Raw genomic sequence first — 23,468 nt, forward strand, 5'->3', positions numbered from 1 at the left:
CTTTTTCAGCCTTATAAACTATGTTACTATGTATTAAGTATAATCTCAATACATTCTTGAAATGAACCTCATGATAGCCCAATAACCTTGTAGAAACCACAAATCAAAATGTTCTTCTCCCCAGCCTTCTGTAGATAAAGCTTAGTCATTGTCTTGTGTAAAATTATGTTTCAGTTTCTCGTCATGGCCGTAGTATTGCTGCATTTTTGTACATTGAGCATCTATCGAGGTGCATGTTCCTTCCATTGGATAGATGTTATGCAATTTATATCATCAGTTAATACATCTTACTGTAACTGTACTGACAAATCTTCCCCCAAACAATGGTACTATTCACTGCCAACAGGCAGATATCTTGAAAAACTTGCGTAGCTGACACAAAGTGTCTTAGAAAGTTGTAGTAGGTCTCATTGGACACTGAATAAAAGGTTGTTTTTGAGACTACAAAATCCTATGGCCTATCCTTAAAAAAGGTAATTGACATCTGATTGGTGGGGTTCTAACTCCCAGCAACTAACTGAAGGAGCTGTGGCCCATTTTTTTTTTATCAGGAACAGTGCCAGATGGTTGGTAGTGGCCATTCCTGGTATTGCAGCTAAGTTCCAGTCAGACCCCCACCGATCTGATAGTCTGCCATAAGGATTTTCGTGTCCTGGAAAACTCCTTTAAACCTTATTTACATAAAACCAGATGTCCCCTTAATAATGATGATTTTAATTAGTGATGCCAGTGATATATTTTCAAAAATCTTAATTTACTGTTTTTGTTTTTTAATTATTAATTCTCCAAACTAATTAGAAAATTATTCATAAACTGAAATAACATCATCATCTGTTGTATTACAGTTCTTTTTAATTACCAGAAAAACTGCACAGCCGGGTCCACACAGAGATTTTTCCACTATTCCCAAAAGCATGAAACTAATACCTGCAGGTATTTTTTATGCTGTTTTAAAGCATATTTAGAAATGTGCCTTTTTGTACAATTGTTTTTCAGGCTTATTCTTAAAGGGAATGTGTTATCATAAAATTACCTAAAATAACTGTTAAATTACTTTTCATGTTTAACATAATTTTTGAATAATTTTTTATGTTAGTTTTAATTTTCCATTTCACTTTTTATATGTAAACTAAAACCAAAAATCCCGAAGTTTTTGCACTGGCCAATATGTCTTATAATTGGCGCCACTTATTGGTCTGTACAGATCACTTTACTGCAGTTAACTCATTCTAATCCTGCCTGTTGTGATACCACCTCTGTGTATAGATAAGACGAGATCCACCATTCACAATATTTTATTGTCAGAGCTTATCTATTCCCTCCCTGTTCAATGACCTCGGCACAGGTCACAGAGCATACCCAGAAAACCCTCCCATAGAAGTCAGTGGTCCCCTCCTGTTCATTGTGTCTATGGCCCATGGGGCCACTATAAAGCTATTTTATTAATGATTTCTAAATGCTCTTAAGAACAGTTCAGGCAAGATGGTCGCCCCCATAATAATGTTCAGCAAATAAAATAAAAAAATCTACAATCAGAAACTACAAACAGATTAGAAAAAAAGGAGATGTGCGGCTATCTGGTTTCAACTGACACATTTCCTTTAAGTTCTGTTGAGAATCCTGTGAAGAAAAACACCATGAAATTTAATATCTTCAGCATGCTGCATTTTTTAGAAGGATTGCACGCCGAATATGCTCCAAACCATTGTAGACCTTAAAATCCTTTATAATAGACCCCTAGAAAACTTTGAGGGTTGTGTGAGAAAATGGCCTTTCTGGACCAAAATAAAACGGCATATGAAAATTTTCAAAAAGCGACAGTAGACGAAAACACCACACCTAGAATATGATGCATCAAGGTGAAAAGCACGAGAGCCAAAACGAGGTTGGAGCACCAGGCTTCATCGTCTGTGCAGGGTGAGCCATATTCATCTTCCTGGCACATTCTATTTTTTGTGAATATGGTAAAGCTAATGAGCTGGGACAAGTGGCCCATTCTCAGACTGGGTCATTGATCTACTGTACCTGCCTGAATGTGAGAGTGTTCTACTTGGGAACCATTGTTTTTCTCCAAAAGTTCTACTATGTTTATGATTGTATTTTCATATTGCATGTGTGATTGTTGTACATTTTCTTTGATGTAATGAGTAACGTAATGAGACATTCTGGTAGTATGGTGGTGGTTGGCCCGATGGCAAAGGGTAGGTCTTGGCAGCAAGAGGGTAATGAGCCTACCAGTTGGCCCAGTTGAAGGGTGGTAGTGTCACAGCCACTATCTCTGGCTGTGACCTTCCGTCCTTGCTCGTTCGGTGCTTCTCGCTGCAGTTTCGTTTCTTTGTGATTCTTTATGGGTTAACTCCCTGTGTTCCTATCTGGAGTTAATCCTCTCTGTCTGCTCCATGGGTGTAGCCTCTCTGCTGCACCCATGGAACCTGTATATAAGGCTGAGGTTTCCTCAGTTCTGGTTCAGCTCTCCTGGTGTGTGTTGTCTTGTCCTGCTCCTAGTTTGTACTCACTCTCCCATGCTGCTGACCCATGGGATCCGTGTCTGTCTGTGCTCTGTGAGTTTCCTACTTGTTCATTGCCGTCCTCTTTCCTGTGTTTCTGTTATCTGTTCTGCCAGTTATGTTTGAGTCACCTAGTGTGTAGTTATATGTCTCTGTTCAGCAAGCCTTTGCTGCAGCGTGCCTTGCTGCAGAGTGCTATGGGCAAGGCCACGCAGTATACCACTGGTGGAGCTAGTCCTTCTCTGCTCATTGTCACTCCTGTTCCCTTGCGTGAACTCCTGCTTGTGTTTTTAGTTGCCTGCTTGTATTTGCCTGTTTATGTTTGCCTATGTACCGTCGGTACCTTCTGGTACCTGTTGTCCGTTTGCTCCTGTTGTCACTGTCTAGTTCACGCTCCAGAGTGGACCCTGGCAACTCCCTGTGGCAAAGCCTAACCCTACCATCTGGGACCCTAGTGAATACCAGGAGTTGCTTAGTCACCCCCTCTGGAGTATTACTAGACAGTGGCGCAGTGGGGGTTACATAGAGCTCTCAATTTCCCTGTGTTTTCCTCCTTTGATTCTGTTTGTGCAATAAACTCTTGTGTGTCTGTACCTGAGTTCCGTTTGTTTTTTGCTTGACGATGCAGAGGTCTCTCCTGGGACCTACAACTCGTGACAGGTAGGTACAACAGTCCTGATAGCCATTCAGTGGGAGGCTGGACATATTACAGAATCTTCTTCAGAACCTTCTAATGATGTTGGGAAAAGCAGGGATACATGGATTTTGCACCATTGGACAGGGAGAAAGACCCAATCAATAAGTTAGATTGGCTCCAGGCTTTGTTTGTGTCTATGCACATTTTCTGAGCATGCATTCCCTATAGATAGGGTGGGTTCACTGAAGAAGACGCTAGGAGAGAAGTGAATTGAGGCCAAGGCAGAAGGCTGGATCTTAGGCTTTGCTGCAAACTTTTGCCCTGTTGAACCAGTGTGGGAAGAGGAAACCACAAAAGAGGAACCTAAGCCATAGGATCGCCAGCAATCAAACTGTCAACCAAAATAACTGTGGTGCTTTGGTGCCTCCAGATAAGCAGTTCTTCATCAGAGAGACAGAGGACTGCTATTTGGCCTGGCTATGTCTGGAACCTTACACGTAATCCTTGTTGTGCTAACAAACAGACACATGGTCTTGGACATACATTCATTAGCAGCCTTTATTCACAACCACTGCATATGGTGAACTGTGCACAGTGTCTTTCAATACTGATGGAGGTGTTGGGCCATACTGCCTTTCATTAGCATAATCCTATCTACTGCACAAAGTAACCAACCCCTATAACCTATCAGGAGTTTCTCGTACAACCCAGAATTAATTCATGAAAACACAGGAAGAACGTGCAAAGTCCCCACAGATTAGTGCTTATATGTGAAATACAGGGAATTTTCTACTTAGGAGGATCACCCTCTCAACCAGGGTGGAAGAAAGAAGTCACCAGGTTCTCCTGTTGATGGACCCAGCTGCCTATCGTATTTCCGAACATTTGCACTACCCCACCCCCCCACCCCCACACACACACACACTGTTGTACAGAAGATTTCCAAATACAAATCAAGGGATCATGCCATCACAACCAGGAATAGGTATGTGGTCATGTGGTATGTTGCACTACAGTGAAAAGCATTACAGAAAGGGGCAAACTTCGGGGACTTATTTTGCTAGCAAAACAATATATAAATCAATTGATAAAATATATTACAAAAATTACCTTTAGGGCACTTTATTTTTTTCCCTGCAAAACACAGAAAAAAATGCAACAAAACTGCAATGTAAAGTAATCTCCAAAAACATAGATCTGTTCAGGGTGTGCAGGAATGCGGGCCTGGAGGCTAAATTGCTGCCTCCCTGGTGTCTAAACAGAGTACTGCCTGTGCTGTCTGAGGCAAGTGACTCAACTCACCTCATGGATGGTGCACCCCTGGTAGTACATCAGAAGATATAGTTCTTAATTCTGATGTAAGCTGTGTCCACCCCTGCATCATGGTTTTCATCCCTAATGAAGACCATGGCACTGAGCCAAATCCATCATGTGACAGATTCCAACTGATAGAGTTATAATGAAATCCATTAGGTTCCACCAATATGTCCATCGTTTTGACTAGTGTTGAGCGAAGCGAAGCATTTGAAGCAGAGGAAAACTTTGATTCGAAACAAATCAAAATTTCCTTGCGCTCAGTGGTAATGAATCAGGTTTTCCTAAAATTATGGCTGCATGTGTTACAAATAGGGATGAGCGAACTCGAACTGTATAGTTCGGGTTCGTACCGAATTTTGGGGTGTCCGTGACACGGACCCGAACCCGGACATTTTCGTAAAAGTCCGGGTTCGGGTTCGGTGTTCGTCGCTTTCTTCGCGCTTTTGTGACGCTTTCTTGGCGCTTTTTGAAAGGCTGCAAAGCAGCCAATCAACAAGCGTCATACTACTTGCCCCAAGAGGCCATCACAGCCATGCCTACTATTGGCATGGCTGTGATTGGCCAGAGCACCATGTGACCCAGCCTCTATTTAAGCTGGAGTCACATAGCGCCGCCCGTCACTCTGCTCTGATTAGCGTAGGGAGAGGTTGCGGCTGCGACAGTAGGGCGAGATTAGGCAGATTAACTCCTCCAAAGGACTTGATTAACTGATCGATCTGCAGCTGTGGACCATTGAGCTGCTGATACTCAATTGCTCACTGTTTTTAGGCTGCACAGACCGTTTGTCAGTCTCATTTTTCTGGGGTGATCGGCGGCCATTTTGTGTCTTGTGGTGCGCCAGCACAAGCTGCGACCAAGTGCATTTAACCCTCAATGGTGTGGTTGTTTTTTGGCTAAAGCCTACATCAGGGTGAAGCTGTCACACCAAGTGCATTTAACCAGCAATAGTCTGTTCATTTTTTGGCCATATACAAAATCAGGGGCAAGCTGCGCCTGTCACCAAGTGCATTTAACCCTCAATGGTGTGGTTGTTTTTTGGCTAAAGCCTACATCAGGGTGAAGCTGTCACACCAAGTGCATTTAACCAGCAATAGTCTGTTCATTTTTTGGCCATATACAAAATCAGGGGCAAGCTGCGCCTGTCACCAAGTGCATTTAACCCTCAATGGTGTGGTTGTTTTTTGGCTAAAGCCTACATCAGGGTGAAGCTGTCACACCAAGTGCATTTAACCAGCAATAGTCTGTTCATTTTTTGGCCATATACAAAATCAGGGGCAAGCTGCGCCTGTCACCAAGTGCATTTAACCCTCAATGGTGTGGTTGTTTTTTGGCTAAAGCCTACATCAGGGTGAAGCTGTCACACCAAGTGCATTTAACCAGCAATAGTCTGTTCATTTTTTGGCCATATCCCAGTCTAATTCTGTCACTAAATCCATACCGGTCACCCAGCGCCTAAATACTAGGCCTCAAATTTATATCCAGCTAAATCTGTCCCTAGTGCTGTAGCTGGGCGAGTTATTTAGTGTCCGTTCAAGCACATTTCTTGTTCTGGGTTGAAATACAATTCCCAATTTAGCAATTTCATAATTTAGTGGTTCCTGCTATATCAGAGCTATTTGAAATCTATCCCAAAAAGGGTATATAATATTGAAGGTGCACATAGGGTCATTCAGAATAACTTCACACACACCCGCTACTGTGTATTTCCAAGTCTAATTCTGTCACTAAACCCATACCTGTCACCCAGCGCCTAAATACTAGGCCTCAAATTTAAATCCCTCTAAATCTCTCGTTACCCGTTGTCCTGTTGTAGCTGGGAAAGTTATTTAGTGCCCGTCAAAGCACATTTTTTGTTCTGGGTTGAAGTACAATTCCCAATTTAGCAATTTCATAATTTAGTGGTTCCTGCTATATCAGAGCTATTTGAAATCTATCCCTAAAAGGGTATATAATATTGAAGGTGCACATAGGGTCATTCAGAATAACTTCACACACACCCGCTACTGTGTATTTCCAAGTCTAATTCTGTCACTAAACCCATACCTGTCACCCAGCGCCTAAATACTAGGCCTCAAATTTAAATCCCTCTAAATCTCTCGTTACCGTTGTCCTGTTGTAGCTGGGAAAGTTATTTAGTGCCCGTCAAAGCACATTTTTTGTTCTGGGTTGAAGTACAATTCCCAATTTAGCAATTTCATAATTTAGTGGTTCCTGCTATATCAGAGCTATTTGAAATCTATCCCAAAAAGGGTATATAATATTGAAGGTGCACATAGGGTCATTCAGAATAACTTCACACACACCCGCTACTGTGTATTTCCAAGTCTAATTCTGTCACTAAACCCATACCTGTCACCCAGCGCCTAAATACTAGGCCTCAAATTTAATTCCCTCTAAATCTCTCGTTACCCACCGCTGTACTGTTGTTGCTGGGCAAGATATTTAGTGTCCGTCAAAGCACATTTTTTGTTCTGGGTTGAAGTACAATTCCCAATTTAGCTATTTCATAATTTAGTGGTTCCTGATATATCAGAGCTATTTGAAATCTATCCCATAAAAGGGTATATAATATTGAAGGTGCACATAGGGTCATTCAGAATAACTTCACACACACCCGCTACTGTGTATTTCCAAGTCTAATTCTGTCACTAAACCCATACCTGTCACCCAGCGCCTAAATACTAGGCCTCAAATTTAAATCCCTCTAAATCTCTCGTTACCGTTGTCCTGTTGTAGCTGGGAAAGTTATTTAGTGCCCGTCAAAGCACATTTTTTGTTCTGGGTTGAAGTACAATTCCCAATTTAGCAATTTCATAATTTAGTGGTTCCTGCTATATCAGAGCTATTTGAAATCTATCCCAAAAAGGGTATATAATATTGAAGGTGCACATAGGGTCATTCAGAATAACTTCACACACACCCGCTACTGTGTATTTCCAAGTCTAATTCTGTCACTAAATCCATACCGGTGACCCAGCGCCTAAATACTAGGCCTCAAATTTAATTCCCTCTAAATCTCTCGTTACCCACCGCTGTACTGTTGTTGCTGGGCAAGATATTTAGTGTCCGTCAAAGCACATTTTTTGTTCTGGGTTGAAGTACAATTCCCAATTTAGCAATTTCATAATTTAGTGGGTTCTGCTATATCAGAGCTATTTGAAATCTATCCCAAAAAGGGTATATAATATTGAAGGTGCACATAGGGTCATTCAGAATAACTTCACACACACCCGCTACTGTGTATTTCCAAGTCTAATTCTGTCACTAAACCCATACCTGTCACCCAGCGCCTAAATACTAGGCCTCAAATTTAAATCCCTCTAAATCTCTCGTTACCGTTGTCCTGTTGTAGCTGGGAAAGTTATTTAGTGCCCGTCAAAGCACATTTTTTGTTCTGGGTTGAAGTACAATTCCCAATTTAGCAATTTCATAATTTAGTGGTTTCTGCTATATCAGAGCTATTTGAAATCTATCCCTAAAAGGGTATATAATATTGAAGGTGCACATAGGGTCATTCAGAATAACTTCACACACACCCGCTACTGTGTATTTCCAAGTCTAATTCTGTCACTAAACCCATACCTGTCACCCAGCGCCTAAATACTAGGCCTCAAATTTAAATCCCTCTAAATCTCTCGTTACCGTTGTCCTGTTGTAGCTGGGAAAGTTATTTAGTGCCCGTCAAAGCACATTTTTTGTTCTGGGTTGAAGTACAATTCCCAATTTAGCAATTTCATAATTTAGTGGTTCCTGCTATATCAGAGCTATTTGAAATCTATCCCAAAAAGGGTATATAATATTCAAGGTGCACATTGGGTCATTCAGAATAACTTCACACACACACGCTTCTGTGCATTTCCAAGTCTAATTCTGTCACTAAATCCATACCGGTCACCCAGCGCCTAAATACTAGGCCTCAAATTTATATCCCGCTGAATTTGAATACAATACATTGGGCCAAATAATATATTTGTTGTTGTGGTGAACCATAACAATGAGAAAAACATCTAGTAAGGGACGCGGACGTGGACATGGTCGTGGTGGTGTTAGTGGACCCTCTGGTGCTGGGAGAGGACGTGGCCGTTCTGCCACATCCACACGTCCTAGTGTACCAACTACCTCAGGTCCCAGTAGCCGCCAGAATTTACAGCGATATATGGTGGGGCCCAATGCCGTTCTAAGGATGGTAAGGCCTGAGCAGGTACAGGCATTAGTCAATTGGGTGGCCGACAGTGGATCCAGCACGTTCACATTATCTCCCACCCAGTCTTCTGCAGAAAGCGCACAGATGGCGCCTGAAAACCAACCCCATCAGTCTGTCACATCACCCCCATGCATACCAGGGAAACTGTCTCAGCCTCAAGTTATGCAGCAGTCTCTTATGCTGTTTGAAGACTCCGCTGGCAGGGTTTCCCAAGGGCATCCACCTAGCCCTTCCCCAGCGGTGAAAGACATAGAATGCACTGACGCACAACCACTTATGTTTCCTGATGATGAGGACATGGGAATACCACCTCAGCATGTCTCTGATGATGACGAAACACAGGTGCCAACTGCTGCGTCTTTCTGCAGTGTGCAGACTGAACAGGAGGTCAGGGATCAAGACTGGGTGGAAGACGATGCAGGGGACGATGAGGTCCTAGACCCCACATGGAATGAAGGTCGTGCCACTGACTTTCACAGTTCGGAGGAAGAGGCAGTGGTGAGACCGAGCCAACAGCGTAGCAAAAGAGGGAGCAGTGGGCAAAAGCAGAACACCCGCCGCCAAGAGACTCCGCCTGCTACTGACCGCCGCCATCTGGGACCGAGCACCCCAAAGGCAGCTTCAAGGAGTTCCCTGGCATGGCACTTCTTCAAACAATGTGCTGACGACAAGACCCGAGTGGTTTGCACGCTGTGCCATCAGAGCCTGAAGCGAGGCATTAACGTTCTGAACCTGAGCACAACCTGCATGACCAGGCACCTGCATGCAAAGCATGAACTGCAGTGGAGTAAACACCTTAAAACCAAGGAAGTCACTCAGGCTCCCCCTGCTACCTCTTCTGCTGCTGCCGCCTCGGCCTATTCTGCTGCTGCCGCCTCGGCCTCTTCCTCCGCCTCTGGAGGAACGTTGGCACCTGCCGCCCAGCAAACAGGGGATGTACCACCAACACCACCACCACCACCTCCGTCACCAAGCGTCTCAACCATGTCACACGCCAGCGTTCAGCTCTCCATCTCACAAACATTTGATAGAAAGCGTAAATTCCCACCTAGCCACCCTCGATCCCTGGCCCTGAATGCCAGCATTTCTAAACTACTGGCCTATGAAATGCTGTCATTTAGGCTGGTGGACACAGACAGCTTCAAACAGCTCATGTCGCTTGCTGTCCCACAGTATGTTGTTCCCAGCCGCCACTACTTCTCCAAGAGAGCCGTGCCTTCCCTGCACAACCAAGTATCCGATAAAATCAAGTGTGCACTGCGCAACGCCATCTGTGGCAAGGTCCACCTAACCACAGATACGTGGACCAGTAAGCACGGCCAGGGACGCTATATCTCCCTAACTGCACACTGGGTAAATGTAGTGGCAGCTGGGCCCCAGGCGGAGAGCTGTTTGGCGCACGTCCTTCCGCCGCCAAGGATCGCAGGGCAACATTCTTTGCCTCCTGTTGCCACCTCCTCCTTCTCGGCTTCCTCCTCCTCTTCTTCCACCTGCTCATCCAGTCAGCCACACACCTTCACCACCAACTTCAGCACAGCCCGGGGTAAACGTCAGCAGGCCATTCTGAAACTCATATGTTTGGGGGACAGGCCCCACACCGCACAGGAGTTGTGGCGGGGTATTGAACAACAGACCGACGAGTGGTTGCTGCCGGTGAGCCTCAAGCCCGGCCTGGTGGTGTGTGATAATGGGCGAAATCTCGTTGCAGCTCTGGGACTAGCCAATTTGACGCACATCCCTTGCTTGGCGCATGTGCTGAATTTGGTGGTGCAGAAGTTCATTCACAACTACCCCGACATGTCAGAGCTGCTGCATAAAGTGCGGGCCGTCTGTTCGCGCTTCCGGCGTTCACATCCTGCCGCTGCTCGCCTGTCTGCGCTACAGCGTAACTTCGGCCTTCCCGCTCACCGCCTCATATGCGACGTGCCCACCAGGTGGAACTCCACCTTGCACATGCTGGACAGACTGTGCGAGCAGCAGCAGGCCATAGTGGAGTTTCAGCTGCAGCACGCACGGGTCAGTCGCACTACAGAACAGCACCACTTCACCACCAATGACTGGGCCTCCATGCGAGACCTGTGTGCCCTGTTGCGCTGTTTCGAGTACTCCACCAACATGGCCAGTGGCGATGACACCGTTATCAGCGTTACAATACCACTTCTATGTCTCCTTGAGAAAACACTTAGGGCGATAATGGAACAGGAGGTGGCCCAGGAGGAGGAGGAGGAGGAGGATGAGGAAGAGGGGTCATTTTTAGCACTTTCAGGCCAGTCTCTTCGAAGTGACTCAGAGGGAGGTTTTTTGCAACAGCAGAGGCCAGGTACAAATGTGGCCAGCCAGGGCCCACTACTGGAGGACGAGGAGGACGAGGATGAGGAGGAGGTGGAGGAGGATGAGGATGAAGCATGGTCACAGCGGGGTGGCACCCAACGCAGCTCGGGTCCATCACTGGTGCGTGGCTGGGGGGAAAGGCAGGACGATGACGATACGCCTCCCACAGAGGACAGCTTGTCCTTATCCCTGGGCAGCCTGGCACACATGAGCGACTACATGCTGCAGTGCCTGCGCAACGACAGCAGAGTTGCCCACATTTTAACCTGTGCGGACTACTGGGTTGCCACCCTGCTGGATCCACGCTACAAAGACAATGTGCCCACCTTACTTCCTGCACTGGAGCGTGATAGGAAGATGCGCGAGTACAAGCGCACGTTGGTAGACGCGCTACTGAGAGCATTCCCAAATGTCACAGGGGAACAAGTGGAAGCCCAAGGCCAAGGCAGAGGAGGAGCAAGAGGTCGCCAAGGCAGCTGTGTCACGGCCAGCTCCTCTGAGGGCAGGGTTAGCATGGTAGAGATGTGGAAAACTTTTGTCAACACGCCACAGCTAACTGCACCACCACCTGATACGCAACGTGTTAGCAGGAGGCAACATTTCACTAACATGGTGGAACAGTACGTGTGCACACCCCTCCACGTACTGACTGATGGTTCGGCCCCATTCAACTTCTGGGTCTCTAAATTGTCCACGTGGCCAGAGCTAGCCTTTTATGCCTTGGAGGTGCTGGCCTGCCCGGCAGCCAGCGTTTTGTCTGAACGTGTATTCAGCACGGCAGGGGGCGTCATTACAGACAAACGCAGCCGCCTGTCTACAGCCAATGTGGACAAGCTGACGTTCATAAAAATGAACCAGGCATGGATCCCACAGGACCTGTCCGTCCCTTGTCCAGATTAGACATTAACTACCTCCCCATAACCATATATTATTGGACTCCAGGGCACTTCCTCATTCAATCCTATTTTTATTTTCATTTTACCATTATATTGCGATGCTACCCAAAGTTGAATGAACCTCTCCTCTGCCTGTGTGCTAGGCCTAAATATATGCCAATGGACTGTTGCAGTGGTGGCTGACATGAAGCCTCATTCTCTGCTATGACATGCAGACTAATTCTCTGCTGACATGAAGCCAGATTGTCTGTTACGGGACCTTTCTCCTCTGCCTGGGTTCTGGGCCTAAATTTATGAAAATTGACTCTTACAGTGGTGGGTGACGTGAAGCCTGATTCTCTGCTATGATATGAAGACTGATTCTCTGCTGTCATGAAGCCAGATTGTCTGTTACGGGACCTCTCTGCTCTGCCTGTGTGCTAGGCCTAAATATATGCCAATGGACTGTTGCAGTGGTGGGTGACGTGAAGCCTGATTCTCTGCTATGATATGAAGACTGATTCTCTGCTGACATGAAGCCAGATTGTCTGTTACGGGACCTCCCTCCTCTGCCTGGGTGCTGGGCCTAAATATATGCCAATGGACTGTTGCAGTGGTGGCTGACGTGAAGCCTCATTCTCTGCTATGACATGCAGACTAATTCTCTGCTGACATGAAGACAGATTCTCTGTTACGGGACCTCCCTCCTCTGCCTGGGTGCTGGGCCTAAATATATGCCAATGGACTGTTGCAGTGGTGGCTGACGTGAAGCCTCATTCTCTGCTATGATATGAAGACTGATTCTCTGCTGACATGAAGCCAGATTGTCTGTTACGGGACCTTTCTCCTCTGCCTGGGTTCTGGGCCTAAATTTATGAAAATTGACTCTTACAGTGGTGGGTGACGTGAAGCCTGATTCTCTGCTATGATATGAAGACTGATTCTCTGCTGACATGAAGCCAGATTGTCTGTTACGGGACCTTTCTCCTCTGCCTGGGTTCTGGGCCTAAATTTATGAAAATTGACTCTTACAGTGGTGGGTGACGTGAAGCCTGATTCTCTGCTATGATATGAAGACTGATTCTCTGCTGACATGAAGCCAGATTGTCTGTTACGGGACCTTTCTCCTCTGCCTGGGTTCTGGGCCTAAATTTTTGAAAATTGACTCTTACAGTGGTGGGTGACGTGAAGCCTGATTCTCTGCTATGATATGAAGACTGATTCTCTGCTGACATGAAGCCAGATTGTCTGTTACGGGACCTTTCTCCTCTGCCTGGGTTCTGGGCCTAAATTTATGAAAATTGACTCTTACAGTGGTGGGTGACGTGAAGCCTGATTCTCTGCTATGATATGAAGACTGATTCTCTGCTGACATGAAGCCAGATTGTCTGTTACGGGACCTTTCTCCTCTGCCTGGGTTCTGGGCCTAAATTTTTGAAAATTGACTCTTACAGTGGTGGGTGACGTGAAGCCTGATTCTCTGCTATGATATGAAGACTGATTCTCTGCTGACATGAAGCCAGATTGTCTGTTACGGGACCTTTCTCCTCTGCCTGGGTTCTGGGCCTAAATTTATGAAAATTGACTCTTACAGTGGTGGGTGACGTGAAGCCTGATTCTCTGCTATGATATGAAGACTGATTCTCTGCTGACATGAAGCCAGATTCTCTGTTACGGGACCTCCCTCCTCTGCCTGGGTGCTGGGCCTAAATATATGCCAATGGACTGTTGCAGTGGTGGCTGACGTGAAGCCTCATTCTCTGCTATGACATGCAGACTAATTCTCTGCTGACATGAAGACAGATTCTCTGTTACGGGACCTCCCTCCTCTGCCTGGGTGCTGGGCCTAAATATATGCCAATGGACTGTTGCAGTGGTGGCTGACGTGAAGCCTCATTCTCTGCTATGACATGCAGACTAATTCTCTGCTGACATGAAGACAGATTCTCTGTTACGGGACCTCCCTCCTCTGCCTGGGTGCTGGGCCTAAATATATGCCAATGGACTGTTGCAGTGGTGGCTGACGTGAAGCCTCATTCTCTGCTATGACATGCAGACTGATTCTCTGCTGTCATGAAGCCAGATTGTCTGTTACGGGACCTCTCTGCTCTGCCTGTGTGCTAGGCCTAAATATATGCCAATGGACTGTTGCAGTGGTGGGTGACGTGAAGCCTGATTCTCTGCTATGATATGAAGACTGATTCTCTGCTGACATGAAGCCAGATTGTCTGTTACGGGACCTTTCTCCTCTGCCTGGGTTCTGGGCCTAAATTTATGAAAATTGACTCTTACAGTGGTGGGTGACGTGAAGCCTGATTCTCTGCTATGATATGAAGACTGATTCTCTGCTGACATGAAGCCAGATTGTCTGTTACGGGACCTTTCTCCTCTGCCTGGGTTCTGGGCCTAAATTTATGAAAATTGACTCTTACAGTGGTGGGTGACGTGAAGCCTGATTCTCTGCTATGATATGAAGACTGATTCTCTGCTGACATGAAGCCAGATTCTCTGTTACGGGACCTCCCTCCTCTGCCTGGGTGCTGGGCCTAAATATATGCCAATGGACTGTTGCAGTGGTGGCTGACGTGAAGCCTCATTCTCTGCTATGACATGCAGACTAATTCTCTGCTGACATGAAGACAGATTCTCTGTTACGGGACCTCCCTCCTCTGCCTGGGTGCTGGGCCTAAATATATGCCAATGGACTGTTGCAGTGGTGGCTGACGTGAAGCCTCATTCTCTGCTATGACATGCAGACTAATTCTCTGCTGACATGAAGACAGATTCTCTGTTACGGGACCTCCCTCCTCTGCCTGGGTGCTGGGCCTAAATATATGCCAATGGACTGTTGCAGTGGTGGCTGACGTGAAGCCTCATTCTCTGCTATGACATGCAGACTAATTCTCTGCTGACATGAAGACAGATTCTCTGTTACGGGACCTCCCTCCTCTGCCTGGGTGCTGGGCCTAAATATATGCCAATGGACTGTTGCAGTGGTGGCTGACGTGAAGCCTCATTCTCTGCTATGACATGCAGACTGATTCTCTGCTGACATGAAGACAGATTCTCTGTTACGGGACCTCTCTCCTCTGCCTGGGTGCCGGGGCCTAAATATCTGAGAATGGACTGTTCCAGTGGTGGGTGACGGGAAGCCAGATTCTCTGCTATGGAACCTCTCTCCAATTGATTTTGGTTAATTTTTATTTATTTATTTTTTATTTTAATTCATTTCCCTATCCACATTTGTTTGCAGGGGATTTACCTACATGTTGCTGCCTTTTGCAGCCCTCTAGCTCTTTCCTGGGCTGTTTTACAGCCTTTTTAGTGCCGAAAAGTTCGGGTCCCCATTGACTTCAATGGGGTTCGGGTTCGGGACGAAGTTCGGATCGGGTTCGGATCCCGAACCCGAACATTTCCGGGATGTTCGGCCGAACTTCTCGAACCCGAACATCCAGGTGTTCGCTCAACTCTAGTTACAAAGCAAAACTAAGTGTAGAGAAGACAAGTCTGGGGACGCAAGATCACCTATAATGCCATGCAGCCATACAATCCGCAGATAGCCGTCCCCTGTGATGTCACATTCCTTTAAAACCCTCATCCCACACAATCTCTGTCATCGTCCTGTGAGCTGAGCATAGGGAGAGTTGTTACAAGCACTCATGCGCTAGAGACAGTGAAAACGATTAATAGAAGAATATTGGAGAGGGAGACTGCAGTGAGAATGTAGGGAGACTGCAGGGACAGTGCAGAGAGAATGTAGGGAGATTGCAGGGAGACTTATGCTGCATCAGTTTTATTTATTCCTACATCAGCTGTAAACGTAATTCAATACCAATAAGATGGAAGCCTTTATTATTCCTGTGCCAGCGTGCCAACCAATACCATCCAGTCTGCACCCCTTAGGGAGGCCAGGTTTTAATAACCATCACCTTTTGCTGGCTTTACAAATCTTCCTTTAAATTCTCCTTGTACTAGAAAAGTCAGCAAGATGCAGAGAGAGGAGCTGGATGTTCCCGATGACTTATTCTCATCGATATTAGATGATGTGCAAAAGGAGGAAAAGTGGATGGCAGAAGAAGCGCTCCCACCTGTAGGGCAGGAGAAGTGGGTATGCCAAAGCTGCCATTAACAATGAGCAAGGACTATACATTGCGGTCTTAATTATTACATAAAAGTCTAATTTGCCACGCAGTTCTTCACCACAGCATGGCCGCTCCGTGTAGTCGTACCCTAAGGCAGAATTGCCTGGGTATACCTGATTTATAGCGATTCATGACAAATTAATTCATACAAGTAATCAAATTTCTCAACAAACTTCAGTGAAGTTGCCGAATGGAATTTTTCAAAACTTAGCTGATCTCTAGTTATGACAGTAAAAATTGGTGGTTCCAACACAGATGTGAATAGAGCCTTACCAATATATGGATGTTGTCAGTATTGTGTGGAATGGTGAGAGCAGAAATGATTTAGGCCTCGTCCATATTTCTGTGTCATTTTCAAGTCCGTGAAAAAAGCGCCCTTGTTTCATCTTTGAAGATGTCCATGAAGGATCCGTGTTTGGTCCATGTGTCTTCAGTGAAAACGGATGCCATCCGTGTTGTGTCCGTGATTTTCACAGACCCATTGACTTCAGTGGGGGCGTGATTGACCGCATCTCGGACCAAAATAGAGCATGTCTCCTGGTCTGTAAAATAATACTGATGTGTGAACAGTCACATTCAAATCAATGGGTATGTGAGCTGTCCATGGAAAATGTGGATCATACAAGTCAGTGAAAAATGGAAATGTGGACTAGGCCTTAAGACAATGCCTGGCATGGCCATGATCGCCCAGATCTTTCAGAGAATATTGCTGCAGACAGAGACTGTGGAAATGCATATAATAGTTACAGAGGTAACAATTTTTTATGAAAAATTCAAACTAAAACAATCTTTTTCAATAATGTTACCAAAGAAATATCTCTCTGTTCCCTGACTGTAGAGACAGAGGACACCAGTGGTGGGGACTGGAGACCAAGAGCTGCTGGGTAGGATGTCAGTAGAGATGAGCGAAAGTTAGAAAAATTTGGCAACTTCACCAAAGTTTGCCAAGAAATTTGATTAGTTATGAATTAATTTGTCTCAAATGGCTATAAAGCAGGTATACCCAGGCCACTCCGCTTTAGGATATGCAACACAGAGCTGCCGTGCTGCGGGAAGGTTGTGGCCAGGGCGTGGTTAGGTGGGGGACAATTTGCTGCTCTGGCCTTCAACCTTCTGCAGGTTATTTGACAGTAAACGCAGAGGCCCTGATTTATCATATCTTCTGGCATCAAAAAGTCACAAAAATAGGGCTTTTGCAACTTTTTTTGCACTCACTTGCGCAAAAGTTTGTGACGTTTTGCATTTTCACACCACTCACTCGAGTGTTGTAATGTGGATGGAAAAGTGGGTGTGGTTAGATATGTTAATGAGCTCTCACTCCAGTAGGAGGGTGAAGTAGGAAAACTGGAGGAGCTTCTCTAGACAAAAGAGTTAGGTCTAAAGATAATACAAATTTATCAAGTAACATGCGACATTTGATAAATGTGGCACAATGTACAACAATGTAGACTCAATCAAAACTGTCTTTCTCCCTCATGATAAATTCCCCCCAGAATATTAATCAGCTTTGGCATACCCACTTCGCTAACCCCAGAGTTCTCCTGCCCTATCGGTGGGAGCCCTTCTTCTGCCATCTGCTTTTTCTCCTTTTCTAAATGATCTAATATCAATGAAAATAAGTCACCAGGAACATCCAGCTCCTCCTTTCTCTGCATCTTGTTGACTTTTCTAGGATATGGAGACCAAGAAGGATCATTTGGAAGAAGTAAAGCTAGCAGAAGATGAGGATGGTCAACATTAAGACCTGCCCCCCCCCCTAAGGGTTGCAGACTGGATGGTATAATAAAGGCGTCCATCTTATTAGTATTGAATTATGTTTATGGCTGATGTAGGAATAAGTAAATGTAGGAATAAATAAAACTGATGCAGCATAAGTCTTCCTGCTGTCTCCCTGCACTCTGCCTACATTCTCCCTGCACTCTCCCTGCATTCTCTCTGCACTCTTCTTGCTGTCTCTCTGCACTATTTCTACATTTTCCCTGCACTCTCCCTACATTCTCTCTTCACTCTCCCTGCATTCTCTCTGCACTCTCCCTGCACTCTCCCTGCATTCTCTCTGCACTCTCCTTGCTGTCTCCATGCACTATTCCTACATTCTCCCTGCACTCTTCTTACATTCTCTCTGCACTCTCCTTGCTGTTGCCCTGCACTATTCCTACATTCTCCCTGCACTCTCCCTACATTCTCTCTGCATTGTCCCTGCACTCTCCCTGCATTCTCCCTGCACTCTTTCTGCATTCTATCTGCACTCTCCCTACATTCTCTTTGCACTCTCCCTGCATTCTCCCTGCACTCTCCCTGCATTCTCTCTGCACTCTCCTTGCTGTCTCCATGCACTATTCCTACATTCTCCCTGCACTCTTCTTACATTCTCTCTGCACTCTCCTTGCTGTTGCCCTGCACTATTCCTACATTCTCCCTGCACTCTCCCTACATTCTCTCTGCATTCTCCCTACACTCTCCCTGCATTCTCCCTGCATTCACCCTGCATTCACCCTGCACTCTTTCTGCATTCTATCTGCACTCTCCCTACATTCTCTCTGCACTCGCCCTACATTCTCTCTGCACTCTCCCTGCACTCTTTCTGCATTCTCTCTGCACTCCCTACATTCTCTCTGCACGCTCCCTACATTCTTTCTGCACTCTTCATACATTCTCCCTGCACTCTCCCTCTCCAATATCCTTCTATTGATAATTTTCAGCAACACTGTCCTTAGCGCATGAGCTCTTGCCACATCTCTCCCTATGCTCATCTCACAGGACAATGGCGGAGACTGTGTGGGATGAGGGTTTTGTAGGGCTGTGACATCACAGGGCCTGGCTGGCTGCTGATTGGCTGGCTGCACGGCATTATGGGTAATCCTTTGTTCCCGGGTTTATTACTTTCACTTTGTAACACGTGCAGCCGCCATTTTAAGAAAAACGGATTCATTACCACAAAGCGCAAGGAAATTCGGATTTGTTGCGAATCAAAGTTTTCCTAAATTCCCGAATTCTGCTTTGAACACGGGATGATAGTTTGGAAACTGTTATATCTTGCCACCAGATAAACACTTTTTAAATTAAATCTAGAAGTCCTCACCCAGCAGGTGCTTCATGCATCCACCACCTGGAGGACCAGAAGCTCTTTTAGTCTCCTATCTATCTATCTATCTATCTATCTATCTATTTATCTCTATCTCTTTATCTATCTATCTACCTATCTATCTATCTATCTATCTATCTATCTATCTATCATCTATCTCCTATCTATCTACCTATCTATCTATCCCCCTTATCTTCCAGCAGACATTCAGTTTGTAGCAGTAACCGCCAAGGATACATTGGCCTTGATAACCGCTGTAGCATATAAATACAGGAAATTTCCAGCCTTTTCTATTTTTTCCTTCCTTACCGCATGACAAAAAGGCAAGTTAACAGAACGTGTGTGCTTATGTTGGCGTGTGAAGTCGGAGCACAATACATCAGTAAGGCAGAAGAATTCCTCTGACGGTAAATGTTATATTTCTACATTACCTACAGCTGTGGGCGAATACCTGGGGATCGTGTCACCTCAGATCCTTCTATTCAAGAGAAAACTTAATGACAGCTACAAAAAAAGGAAAGGGAAAAAAACTGCAATCTTTTTTCTGGTGATTTGAATTCTCGGTGTCGACAATGCTTTGAGGCTCTGACGAGGTGGCTGCTTCTTGCTGTGGGAAACGCTACAGACTGACATTGCACAAGGGTTAACTTGACCGCATTTTCACAGACTGAAAAGTGGTGCCAATTACATTCCAATTTGGGCCTCGTTAGAGCTCATGGAGTGTGGGGCGTTAATTATCGAGAACAAAATCTTTTTCATTGCTGAGATTACTTTGCCTTGAAATGGAAGATGGTGGTAACAGCAACAAGCAGGGGCAGAAATGATGCTGAAGACTCCTGTCTCAAACAATTTTTTCTAAGGTCCACCAAAAATTGTAATATGTGACTGTCCCCAATGTCCTTCTTTGCAGCAGGTAGCCTTTAAGACCATTCAGTTCCTAGTTTGCCTCTTGGAGATAGGTTAGCCACCATGCTTGGTCCCAACCCCTTTGCTATTAGGTGGCGAGAACCTGTGTAGGACGCTTGATCAAACATAGAGGTGGAAATTTGGCCCAAGGGTCATGGAAAAGCATAGATGTGGAAACCATGATAGAGGAACTATTTTGATCTTGGTTCTTTGCCCCCTCTCTTCGCTGTGTGGAACTGCTTTGAGATGCAACCAAGGGTTCTAGTCTACCCTTGGCTTGTTGGCCAGTTGAAATTTAAATCACAGTATGAAAATTGTGCAGCCTGACCCCAATGGTTTCTTATGGCAAAAAGCATTGCATCAGACCTAACCCAAACACCAGAAGTGCTATGGAGACTTGGGTGTCCTAGAGTGGGGTCCTTCTCTTAGGTTCACACACCTTAGGATATAGGCATGGTTCTTGTTTTGTAGACTTACTGTACACCACACATGGCCACCGTGAGGTGCAAAAGTGGCAACTGGCCCCGTCTTCCCTACTGTTTGATGTTATCTGCCAATGGCCACCACCAGACTTTAGATCAAGTAAATGTTCCTGTCCTGGATTATAGCTATAGGAGATGCAGAGGCACCACAGAAACCTGGGTCCTGATGCCTGAGGGGACCCAAAGATCTCTTTGCCACGTATGGCACACAAATGGTGCACGGTAGGTGAGGATCCGTTGAAAATTTTGCCCTGGGTTTCTCAGAGCTTCAAGTTGCTACACTGAACCGGTCCTAACTTTTTTTCCTTGTGGATAATTTCTATAAGGTGACATCATCAAACTTGCATCATGAAGTCAGCAACCCCACCCCTAGACAGGGCGATTCTGCTCATATTATTGGATGAAGCTGTTGTTCTGGATTATCAGAACCGGCACCACAATAGAGGAGAGTTAACAGCCATGTCTTGCAATATTTAAGCTTCTTGGCTTAAAAAGGGAGTATCGAGGCGCCTCAGCCATAAATGAACAGAAGTTTCTGCTGAGCGCAGCAGAAATGCGAGCTTTGAAGTCACCCGTTCACACAGCAGAACAGGAAACCTTACTGCGGAGGGCGACACGTGACGAGCTGCATCGCTTCTAGTTTGGGACATTTGAATAAAATATGCTGGAGCTTGTGTCAGACAACAATTACGGCGCGCTCCGCTTCGCCTCCGGCCTCTCAAGATTTACTCTTCGACTCTCTTACAGAACTAATAATGTTCTGCTATGATATTAACATAAAAGGTGGCCTGGGTATTAGCGCACAAAGCTGAAAAACAACATATTGTGAGCTTCACTTAAAGGGGAACTCCTCTTATAAGCAACATTTTGCTTCTCGCACCTATATATTGTGTCAAGGGTATTTTTTATATACTTTGGTTTACTTATAGTATCTTGTAATATTCTTAAGCTACAAAATGGCTTCATTCCTTTTTGCATCCAAAGCAGCATTCACAGTTCAGTGTGTGTATAAGTGGTTGTCACGACCCCTCCCCTGTGGTTATTGACACTGAAGGAGAATGCAAAATAGTCTTGTATAATGCTTATATTATATATGTATAAAAAAGCTGCGTCTGCTTGCCGAGGAGCTTCTAACATTCAGGTTGCCCCACCACATTCAATCTCATGGAACAATGCTGTTACAAAAACTGATACTGAAGATATATGATGTTTACTTACATACTATGGTGCCCCCTGGTGTTCAGTTACTTACATACTATGGTGCCCCCTGGTGTTCAGTTACTTACATACTATGGTGCCCCCTGGTGTTCAGTTACGTACATAATATAGTGCCCCTTGGTGTTCAGTTACATACTATGGTGCCCCCTGGTGTTCAGTTACTTACATAATATAGTGCCCCTTGGTGTTCAGTTACATACTATGGTGCCCCCTGGTGTTCAGTTAGTTACATACTATGGTGCCCCCTGGTGTTCAGTCAGTTACATACTCTGGTGCCCCCTGGTGTTCAGTTACATACTATGGTGCCCCCTGGTATTCAGTTACTTACATACTATGGTGCCCCCTGGTGTTCAGTCAGTTACATACTCTGGTGCCCCCTGGTGTTCAGTTACTTACATACTATGGTGCCCCCTGGTGTTCAGTTACTTACATACTATGGTGCCCCCTGGTGTTCAGTCAGTTACATACTATGGTGCCCCCTGGTGTTCAGTTACTTACATACTATGGTGCCCCCTGGTGTTCAGTTACTTACATACTATGGTGCCCCCTGGTGTTCAGTCAGTTACATACTATGGTGCCCCCTGGTGTTCAGTTACTTACATACTATAGTGCCCCCTGGTGTTCAGTTACTTACATACTATGGTGCCCCCTGGTGTTCAGTTAGTTACATACTATGGTGCCCCCTGGGGTTCAGTTACTTACATACTATGGTGCCCCCTGATGTTCAGTTACTTACATACTATGGTGCCCTTTGGTGTTCAGTTACTTACATACTATGGTGCCCTCTAGTTTTCAGTTACTTACATAGTATAGTGCCCCCTGGTGTTCAGTTACTTACATACTATGGTGCCCCCTGGTGTTCAGTTACTTACATACTATGGTGCCCCCTGGTGTTCAGTTACTTACATACTATGGTGCCCCCTGGTGTTCAGTTACTAACATAGTATAGTGCAACCTGGTGTTCAGTTACTTACATATTATAACACCACCTGGTTGTCAAGGTGTATATTAATGTTCATGTCCACCTCCTGGGCTGACTACTGGTGGTCACACATGCTCAGTCTCTCTCTCCACAATCAGGTTTCCGCATAGTGATCCTCTGTTCACTGTGCGGCAACCAATAGAATAGCCCCTGAAGTAACACAGCAGTATAGTTCCCAATGGTAAGGGAGGAAAGAAGGGAGTACATTGTCAGCTGCCAGAGGAGGAAGGAGACTGGTTCTGTCCAGAATCTGCCTTTAGAAGCTTTCTGAGCCAAGTCCTGACTGGAGGGCATGAAACATCACTTCTCCACCAGGGATGAAACTAAAGGCTCACGGGCCCTGGTGTGAGAGTTCAACTTGGACTCCCCCTTCCTCTGTGCTTTGTGGCAAAGAACAGGGGTGCAACTAGCCTTTCTGCTGCCTGTGGCAAAAATTGTTTCAGTTACGTACATAATATAGTGCCCCTTGGTGTTCAGTTACATACTATGGTGCCCCCTGGTGTTCAGTTACTTACATACTATGGTGCCCCCTGGTATTCAGTTACTTACATAATATAGTGCCCCTTGGTGTTCAGTTACATACTATGGTGCCCTCTGGTGTTCAGTTAGTTACATACTATGGTGCCCCCTGGTGTTCAGTCAGTTACATACTATGGTGCCCCCTGGTGTTCAGTTACATACTATGGTGCCCCCTGGTGTTCAGTTACTTACATACTATGGTGCCCCCTGGTATTCAGTTACGTACATAATATAGTGCCCCTTGGTGTTCAGTTACATACTAT

At 45.5% G+C, this 23,468-nt stretch overlaps 1 protein-coding gene across 4 annotated transcripts in view; it reads right to left on the reverse strand.

Moving 5' to 3' along the window:
• Positions 1-23,468, reverse strand: part of LRFN2 (leucine rich repeat and fibronectin type III domain containing 2) — a 536,726-nt gene that overhangs the window by 129,524 nt on the left and 383,734 nt on the right. The gene's annotated exons all lie outside the window — the stretch shown is intronic.

Source organism: Bufo gargarizans, chromosome 4 (genome assembly GCF_014858855.1).
Source record: "Bufo gargarizans isolate SCDJY-AF-19 chromosome 4, ASM1485885v1, whole genome shotgun sequence".
Classification (NCBI taxonomy): Eukaryota; Metazoa; Chordata; class Amphibia; order Anura; family Bufonidae; genus Bufo; species Bufo gargarizans.